This window comes from Equus caballus, chromosome 18, assembly GCF_041296265.1.
Source record: "Equus caballus isolate H_3958 breed thoroughbred chromosome 18, TB-T2T, whole genome shotgun sequence".
NCBI classification, from domain to species: domain Eukaryota; kingdom Metazoa; phylum Chordata; class Mammalia; order Perissodactyla; family Equidae; genus Equus; species Equus caballus.
The window spans coordinates 44298637-44309185 of NC_091701.1; the positions used below are offsets into that span (position 1 = coordinate 44298637).

Genomic DNA, 10549 nt, shown 5'->3' on the forward strand with positions numbered 1-10549 from the left:
GTTATTTTAAAGATGTTTACAAACCTGCCAGTAGAGCGCAGAGGCTGTGGCTGAAAGGTCTGAGAAATCTGTTCAGAATTGGCCACAGATGTGCTGCGGCCCTCAGGCCTGAGTGTGCCCTCATCTATAACCTACTTATTTCTAAAACTGACCCTTTCCCAGGATACCTACTGATGAAAATCACAGACCATATCATTAGTAGACCATATTAGTTTATTCTAAAAGTCTCAGAAAACCAAGTATTAGACTTGAAGATTGGCAGCAGGGTAAGTTTGTCATACTTGTCTATTAGCTCGTTATCAGAAAGGAATCAGGACCCTCTGTCCTATATACAGATACCAAGTGATGTAAACTTAGCTGAACGCTAGGAGGTTACGTGCCGTCCAGAGACAATTAATAAGGTAATATTCAAAACTCACACAGACACACCTTGAATGTTATATGTCCCAGCTAATGTCAATCAACTACCTAACTTTGTTGAAATTGTTAGCTTATACTGGCACTGACACACAGTCTTCAACGAATGTTCTCATTAGGAATTGTCATCATTATTTTTAAGTGCCAATTTTTTTTCTTAAAACAGCAACAACAAAAAGGAAACAGACATACTTGGTCACTTTCCTCAGCTCAGAAGACAATTTTGATTTGCCACCAGGTTCATGTCCTGTAATCATCAAACAAAAAGTAAGTCTCTTCATGAGTATCTTTAGCCACAATATTAGAATATATTGACAGAAAAAGGAGAAACCACAGATTTAGGCAACGTTTTAAAGTGTCATCCATTAATATTCCTAAGAATTTTCGTCAGCGTGCACAATGGTAATATAATAAGCAAAACTTTATTTTTAAAAGTGTTGCTTTTCTCTAGACAACTAGGGATAGATTGTTTGCAAAGTTGAAGATACATTTGTGTTTTTTAAATTCAAGTTTCAGGTATATTTATGTTATTATTCTACAGGGAGCCATCCCTGATGTGTGTATATATGTACATTTACAAATGGATATGTATGGACTATATGCATTTCTGTTAATGTGGTATATTCTGAAAAAATAAGTGTGTAGATATACATAAATGCATATAGTAGACATACAGTATACATTATGTGCAATTAGTATACATTAAAATCGTTGACTGAGTTCCAAGGTGTTACCAGTTTATACTCACTTTGAAAAAATCTTAGAGATAATCAGCCTTTGAACGATTTTTCCAGCTGGATATACACTGATTTTGTAATGCTCTGTGAGTTTATTTCTGGTCCTTTGAGTTATATAAAAGAAATATGGAACCATTAAATAACGTTGTTTAATATGAGTTTAATCATCCCACTGCCTTTTCTATAGAAACCAGCTTTTATTTCATGTACTTATGCTCCAAAGTCAATTCTGCACTTTGATATTTATGCCACGAAACTCCTCTGAGAATTGAACTGAAATCACTAAGAATAGAACTCAGCTTCAAGTTTCCATGTAGCTGGCTGGCAGAAAATGTGCCTATAATCTTATGCTTGTGATATCACAGTTGGCTTCTAGGTGAAAGATTTTCCTGTCAACACTGATTTCTACCACTGAGGAAGAATTGGTGGCTTTTTTGTTTGTTTGTGTGTGTGTGTGGTTAAGAGCATGAATTGCTTTGCCCCTAGCCCCTGAGATTTTATATTTCTGCCTACTTAAATCAGATGTAGCCTGTAAAGCACTTTAAGACTCTTAAAATGCAAAGGACTATGTAAATGCAAGATTTATTCACTCACCATAAGCTGATGAAGGCCAACATCTGAACTTGCCTTGCTGAAGGGTTTGTGCCGTGAATGGTTCAGAGTGCTCTTCATTCAGTTCTGCTGGGGATAATGTGTCCAGAGTAAATACCCAAAAGGGCTGCCTTCTACTAGGTTCACCACCTGAATTATCCTCTCTCTGTGAAGGATTAATTTTCTAAATGCCTATGAATTTCAAACTAGAAATTGCACGGTACAAATTAATAAAGAGTTTAGCTGTAGGGCAATCAGTGACACTTTTTCTAATCAAGCTTAGTATACCCAATGTACTCCTTTAAGATTCTAATGGTTCACCAAATGCATTCAAAGTCACATGGGCTTGTCATCACACAAATAGCCTTGTTAGAAAAACAATTCCCGAATTAATAAAATCTGAGACTATCGTTACCAGAATGTAAGGATCATATGATGAATGAGAACCAGCAGCATCTTTGCTGAAAGCATAAGGTGAACTAAGCACTTCCATCCTCTGAAGGCACTGTGTCGGGGGTGTTCTGAGAACATTGACTGCACTTTTGCTTTGAGTTCAAAACTTACTTAAAATCACATCCTTGGTGACTTAGGCAGAGTAGGAGGCACATGTTTGCTGGAGCCTCTCCTCTTCCTCTTTCTTCTGACTCTTCTTTCCTCCTCCTCCATTTTCTTTCTCTTGTACAACCTGCAAAGGAACGAGTTACATTCCTCAGCTCTTGGCACCTTATCATCTTCCATCTCTGCAAGGTCTGTCACTGTTCCATTTTGTTTTTATTTTTTTCTCCATTGTCCCCATCTTTCTTTCGCTTTTCCTCTTCCCAATAGGTGCCCATTCTAATATGAAAGCAAATTTGTAAGATATATAAGAATCCCTAAAAAGATCATTTTGTGTATATTGGAATTTTTAGTCTTACGTAATGCCTGTCATACTATAGTCCTTGTTTTTATTTTGCTGGGTTTTGTGTTTTTGTTTGTTTACTTTTTTCACTCAGCTGTAAGTTTTAAGATTTCATCTTCCACTATCTACTTCTAGTTTATTACTTCTGACTGCCTCATAGTATTTCATCATGTACATCCATACTTTTACTTACTCATCTCCCTGCTGATGGGCCATTAGATTGCTTCCAACTCACACACACACACACACACAGCACTGAAGTAAGCACTTATGTACATATCCCCTTAGGAACCTAAGCAAGGGTTTCTCTGGATGGCATACATACTCAGACTGGTCTCATACTGTAGAGTCATATGGTAGAGATATCTACACATTAAATTTCACTGAGTATTGTAGCATATCATTACAGGTAGAGTACTGCTATTTAAATTTGCGTTTCTCTCTTTACTAGTGGCAATACTCTATTTGTCCATTTTTCTAGTTTGTTTCCTTTTTCTTTTTACTTTACGGAAGTTCTTTAATTGATGTAAAGTATACTCTTGTTTTGGATTTTTGGAGTGTGTATAAGAAATCCTTCTGCACCTCAATATCACAAGGACCTTATCCTATTTAGTCATAATATCACTTTTGACATTTATGTGAAAGTTTCAAGATGGACATGCCTGGTTGATGCTGTTTTAATACTCTTACTTTTAGACCTTGAAAATTCTATTTGTAAATATTCTCTGCCTTATTTGTGTGTTATGATTTGGGTCTGCAACTATTCCAAGTCTTTACCTTTGGAGGCTTCCACTCTAGCACAACCAGTAACTGCTTTTTAAAATTTGATTAACACTTGAAGAACATAAATACTTATAGGCAAATGATTAATTTGTTTGAAAATAAAATCCAGTGGAGCGGATATTAGTTCTAAACTCTATAAAAGATCTTCATTCATGTTATTGGTTACTTTTCTGTTTACATTTTAGAAAGATAAATATTTCTAAGTTCTAAAAATATGTACATTACTTGAAGTTATGTCTTCAAGGCTGGGAGGACTAGATAGTTATAACAAGCACAGCTTTATGAAATTATTTTATAAATAAGTAGAAAAAGTTTCTTTTTTGACTCACAAATTCTTTAATAACGTGAGAATTTCCTAGGTTTGTGGAGTTTATGACTCTTGATTTGAGAAATTTTGTGTTCTTGATGATATTAATTAAAGCTCAAAATCCACATACAAAGGCTGGAAGAATAGGATTTGTGACAACGACTCTGAGTGTTAGATTCATTCTTTCATTACCACGCGTGTAGCAGAGTGGTAGAACATAATTAATAAGGGCTTCTCACCCCCAAACTTGAAGAGCCTCATCATCACCCTGCTGTGAGGCATGGAGAAGAGTATGGAGGACACGTGAACATAGAACAGAGAACAGCAGGAATCCTGGATGAAGAAGTTGACTCAGTCTCTAGTGAACAAGCACTTTGGGTGATTTTCCCAACTGTGCATATGGATTTGCTTTGATCCTCCCAAACACCATCGTGTGGACCTCTTTTGTGACCAGTAACATATATGCACAAGAAAGTTACCTGTGAGGAGGGGTGTGATCCATAACCCTTGAATAGAACAAAGCAAACATGTCCACACAGTAGTGAACTCACGACCTTGGATTCATTAGCTAAGTGTTCTTACCAATTGCACAACCAGCCATGGATATATACAGAAAGTGTGTCCTGCTGAACCTCAATGCCACTTCACAGTCAGAACTCAACTGTAGAAATTAGCCAGACAATCTGTAAGCCAGACAGCATGAGAGAGGGATAGCAACACAAGAAATTAGGGTCTGATCATTCTCAAAGATTTCTATTCATGCATATGACACTGCTTAGTAGCAGATTCAACTCTAGAATATAACATGATCTGTGGTTTGTGAGTTCTTAATTTATTTAAATTGATGGTGCAGTTTCAGATTCAGTGTTATTCACGAATCATGGATGAAAAGTTATCAAGAAAGAAGAATTATTATTAATAAAAATAAGAAAATTGTTCATGGTAGTTCTGTTTTGTCTAGAACTCTGTAAATTAAAGTGTATCAGAAACTATAAAGAAATAATCGATGTAAAAATATTATGATTTATTATGTATTTTACACATGGTATAATTATTATATAAAATAATTTAATGCAAATATATCTATTCAAACAAATTGCTATCACTATCAATATCATCTCTTCTTGTAAACAAAATTGAAATAAATTATATTACACAGTAAATCACAATAAAATACATATCTGTAAAGCCAATCATCAAGCAACAGCAGAATATCTTCTACAAGAGAATAATACACTATGAGAATAATTGTACGTTCAATAAACTGCATTTCATTATAGTGACTTACAAGACTGTTATTTGGTGATGGGGATATATTATAGGCTATATTTCTCAATTTTTTTCCCCTTTTTCTTCCCAGAGCCCCCGAGTACATAGTTGTATATTCTTAGTTGTGGGTCCTTCTAGTTGTGGGATGTGGGACGCTGCCTCAGCGTGGCCTGATGCGTGGTGCCATGTCAGCGCCCACGATTCGAACTGGCGAACCCCTGGGCCGCTGCAGCGGAGTTTGCGAACTTCATCGCTCAGCCACGGGGCTGGCCACACTTCTCAAATTTTCAAAGGTAAAATTGGCATCTTGACATTAAGGTAATGAAAATTGGAAGACTTTTGGGAGATCTTTCATTATATTATAATGCCTCCATTAACTGGAATGTATAAGAAATGAAGAACTCTGATTTAAACCAGAATGAAATCCGGTTGAACCATATTAAATAACCATTTATGTAAGACAAAAAAAAGTCAAATATTGGAGATTTCTTATGGTTCAACATAACAGTTTGTCTTTGATTTCTGTTGGCCGTTGTTCACTTTCCTGTTACATAAGCATAAATTCCTAATTAGGAAAACTTGTTTCCTTTTCATATGTCTCTTTCTTTAAAAATCAAATATAAGATAACAGATCCTAGTTAGTGAAGGTGTGTGGATAAATTGATTTTAGCTGTAACTGAGAGTTTGTGTATTCAAATCCAGTTAGAAACTGAAGAAAACTCTAGACATTTTCAATATGGTGTAACAAATTTGGAGAGCTGGGTATTGGTACTTGATTTGAAATCTTTTTATTTAATTATTTAAAAAGTTTGAATTTGCAGATCTCCCACACTTTTCTGCAGTATCAGGAATTCTAATTCTCAGTATTAAATTTAAAAGTAGCTATACACATGAGTCAGGTTAAGGTGATAGCTGTACAGAAAATATTTTATTATTTCATTTGTGTGCGGATAACTGATTAAGATACATAAGTAATATAGAGAGTATAGATGACAAGGTTGTTGGTCAAACAATGTAAACACATGAGGGTGGAGAAAATAAGAGTAACTGGTTTACAAAATGGGATATTCTGCATTATATTTAGTACTGTTCTCTTTCAAATGGTTTTTTTGTTTGTTGCTTTTGCAGCTTGGAGATTTGAGGCAAGAAGATCAGGAAATAGAGGTGTGAAAATTCAGATAGCAGTTAATTAGTTTAGTTAGACTGTTAACACGAACATAATGGATTTTCAGCTTTTTCTCTTTTTTATCTTCTGACTTCAGGCAATTATACACCAGCACTTCTTGAATAAGTTATTGTACATGATTTCAGCAAATAGACTGCTTGCACACTTAAGCACAATCTAATTAAGTCAATTTATTGAAATTGTTTATTCATCTTAAATCCAATTGAGTAAAGGATGACCATCGTTGAGCTCATTTATATAGTGTTATCTTTGCTGTTGAAGTCATCATTCTCTTTCCATTGGCTTTAGAGGAAAAATTGTATATTGAGCAATATATAATTCAGAAACAGTAAGTTTGCAAAAGAGAGATTATGTTCATTGATTCTTACCTGCATGAATCTGAGAAGTAAGTCAAATTCGGGTCTTACATTTTATGCGTGTTTAAATTTTTTTTTGACATTTTATGATTTATCTTTTATTTTCCTCTGCTTAACACATTGGGAAAATCCAAAACTGGGAACTGAGTGAAACAATCTAAAGTTTTAAAAAATAAGACAATAGGATAAGACTGGGGACTCTGAAGGTAGTTTCTATTTCCTCATGTTATGAGAATACAATAGTCCCCCTTTATTCATTGGTTCGCTTTCAGCACTTTCAGTTACTCATGGTCAATCACAGTCAGAAAGTATTAAATGAAAAATTCCAGAAATAAACAATTCATAAATTTTAAATTGAGCACCTTTCTGAGCAGCGTGAGGAAATCTCCTACTGTCTCACTCTGTTCCACTGGGAATGTGTCATCCCTTTGTCCAGTGCATCCACACTGTACCTGCCCGTTCGTCACTTAGTAGCCCTCTCGATTATCAGATGAACTGTCACGGTATCACAGTGCTTATGTGCAAGTAAAACTTATTTTATTTAATACTGTCCCTAAAGTGCAAGAGTGGTGATGCTGGCAATTCAGATATGCCAAAGAGAAGTCATATAGTGCTTTCTTTAAGTGAAAAGGTGAAAGTTCTCTACTCAATAAGGAAAAAAAAAAAAATATGCTGAGGTTACTAAGATCTAAGGTAATTTATATTACAGTATATTGTTATATTTGTTCTGTTTTATTTTAGTTATTATTGTTAATCTCCTACTGTGCCTAATTTACAGGTTAAACTTTATCATAGTTACGTATGTACAGTACAGGAACAAACATAGCATGTATAGAGTTCAGTACTATCTATGGTTTCAGGCATCCACTGGGGCGCTTGGAAGGTATCCCCTGCAGGTAAGGGAAGACCAGTGTATGTATGGAAACTCCTGATTCACCACGAGGGACTCGCTTGTTCCCAAGAATGATAGCTCTATCTTAACTTTTCTTCTGTATTTCTGAATTACAAAACACAGCTCCACTCAAACCCTTTTGCATCCAAAGGGCTATCGTTACAACCCACTCCAATGAAAGAACTTTGGGGAATCTCAGCTTTCTGCAACAATCAGGTTTGCCATCGCTCATTTATTCAACTTTTTCACTAATTATCTAAACTGTTTAGTATTTGATTTTGGTGAAATAGAAATCACCTAAAATACTCCTCAAACTATATAAATTAAAAAAAGAAAAGAAATGTATAGTCTACCTGGGGAAATGGGAATGACATTTATGTAAAGACACTTCCTATTCCACGACTGTCGCATAGCTTTGAGAAAAGCACACCATCCTCTAGTTTTTGTAGTGATTGCATCAATAAACTAGAAACAACTAAAAATCTGTGACCAACCAAAAGATGAAAAACATGACCATCCACAACTGAAGGTATTCACTAATTTATGAGAGGCTAACGTTTTCTTGGGTTGAATTCCCAAGAAATCTTAGACTATTTCCAAAATATACAACAAATACAACCTACTATGGTGGCCCCAATTCCCTAACATAATATAATTGGCCAGAATCATCAAGAGGAACTTTGATGAAAGGAAAAAAATAATCTCTTCTGTATTCTCAGTGTTCCACAGAAAGTATTTATAACATGATTAGAGTCCCTGGATGATTTATATTTCTCACTTTGAAAAGAAATGAGGACCTGAGCTAGGAGGGAGGCAGAAAGATTGGAAATGGGAAAAACGTTTGAAAGAAATATTGCAACAAAACAACTACAGGACTTGGTGTCTTACCAAGTCACCTGTAGGAGATGACAAAGAAGGGCATATTAGAGATGACTCCAAATTTTCTCCTGCTCCAGTGTGCTTGCAATCCTCTGCTCCCTTTCCCTTCCCCATTCCATACCAAGTATGTGAATGCAGACCAAACAAACTCTTTTTCTGATAATGTACAATTGCATTTCTGCTGTTTATTTTTAAAGAAAGTCTAAAAATTTTACTTAATGTTTGTTAAATTTGGAATGATGATGTTGAGACAAGGTAAAGACATCTAGCGGATGGAACTGAAGGTCGGAGAGAGCGTGTGCTCAACCACCAGTTAGAGTTACGAGGGGACAGATATAAGAAGACATTCAATAGACACAATACCAAAGTTCACCGCCACTTTCGGGGCTGTTAGTTGCCTATTTCAAGGCTTCTGCTTGGATTAATGTCATGCCACTGACTAACAGATTATTAAAATTTCTTTTTTAAAGGTTTCTTTTTTAATAAAAGATAAAATGTCCCTAAATATTTGACTTACATGAATACCTTTGTTCGTACTCCTATTCTCAAAAGCCAGGAGAGACACATTTTGGGAGAGTGTTGATAGTGACAAATTCAGTTATCTCAAAGACATATACAGGCTGCCCAGGTCTTGCAATCTATTACCACATAGCATAATGCTGTCTACATTGACTGGGCAAGAAATACTTCATTTCACTGGCTCACAATCTTATAAGACAGCCTTGTCATTTTAATTTGTCACTCTTTGTCTCCTATATCTCATTGAAGTCTCATCTCTTCAGCCAAGTGCCATAGGCTACTCCTCCTAGAAAAAAAAAAAAAAACCTATCATACTGAATAGAAAAAGGAAAGAGACTAAGAGAAAGTTTGTGTCTAAAGACACTACTATAGATTCCATTCCCACAGGCACAGCAGGTGGTATAAATACAATCTCAACTGAGACAGAAAAATGAATTGTGGCTTCTATTCCCTGTCTCCAGTGTCTCTGGGAATGTTATATCTGCTTCTTCTACACAGCTATTGATTTGGTACCCTTATCATCCACAGAGCAAAGAGGAAGCGGGAAGAGGAAATAAAGAATAGGAGGGCTAGTGTCTGATACACAGTCTGAGCCTGAAAAAATACAGCAGTTTTGAATTAATAAGGACTGAAAGGCTACCTGCTTCGGACATCCTTCCTGCTGGTTTAGAAAAGAGGCCTCATTTTTTATTAGAGCTCCGCCCTGTATCAAGACGTGGTATACAATTATGAGACACTTTTTTTTTTATTGTGTTTTAGCTTCTTTCTCTTAATTTAATGTGAGTGTTTGTAACATTGAATAAACACAATTTAAATGCCTGAGAGTGTTCTGTTGGTATATTTCTCCATTTTCCTTCATTTACAAAAGTAATTAAAGAATTTTTCCTGGTGAGTAATGCTCTCCTTTTGCTGCTTCTTATGCTTTGGAACAGCAATCACGGATGCCAGCTGGGATTCCTAGAACTCTTTAAAAGTATCAATTGGTTTTGCAACTGGAAAACCAGAGGTAGAATGACCAATATGTTTAACACATGTTCCTTTTATTGCAGTTCACTTCTCTTAGGCTTTATTTGAAGACACTTTGGCTTCATAACACAGAGATTTAATTAATGGCAGCATTTTCCTTTTTTTCTATAGTGGAGGAGAAGACCACAGAATGATTACCTACTTCTCCGTCATACTAGTTTATCTTTTTCTCCTCTTCCTTTGTGTGAGTCACTGCTTGTTCAGTGAACTCCACATATTCAGCAAAGAAACAAGACTTCCAACACTAGTGGAGACACCTGGGAATTTGGCAGGGCTGTTCAATCTGGTTGGCCCCCTTCTCCAAGACTGAAAAAAAAAAAATTTCAAAACTAACCAATAAAAAAAAAAAAGCCTAACTTTTAAACTCTCTATATAAATCACTTTGTCACATCCCTCACTTTTCTTCATACCTCTTTAAAATAAAGGCTGAGGAATTCTTATATGGAGCTATAAAAGTAAGTAAAGATTAATGTGAAATGAAATGACTCAAGGTTGTATGAATGCTGACTACCATTTTTATAAAACAAAATATTAATGACAAGTAAGCACATTTTAGGCCTTAGAATCATATGTATTTAGCTGCTCAAATGCCTTTCATATATGTGCTACTTGTTTTAAGCTATTTGCTTTAAGGTCAAAGACCACGTATTTGACCAGTTCGGCATGCCATTAGGCACAGGCAAGATACA

At 35.5% G+C, this 10549-nt stretch overlaps 1 long non-coding RNA gene across 1 annotated transcript; it reads right to left on the reverse strand.

Annotated features, from left to right (window-relative positions):
* Positions 1–587: 587 nt before the first annotated feature.
* On the reverse strand, positions 588–2425 carry LOC138918775 (uncharacterized). Its single transcript, XR_011428518.1, has 3 exons — positions 2310–2425; positions 1749–1835; positions 588–664 (listed from the first exon to the last, which is right to left on the reverse strand). It is a non-coding gene; the product is annotated as an uncharacterized lncRNA (long non-coding RNA).
* Positions 2426–10549: the final 8124 nt, after the last annotated feature.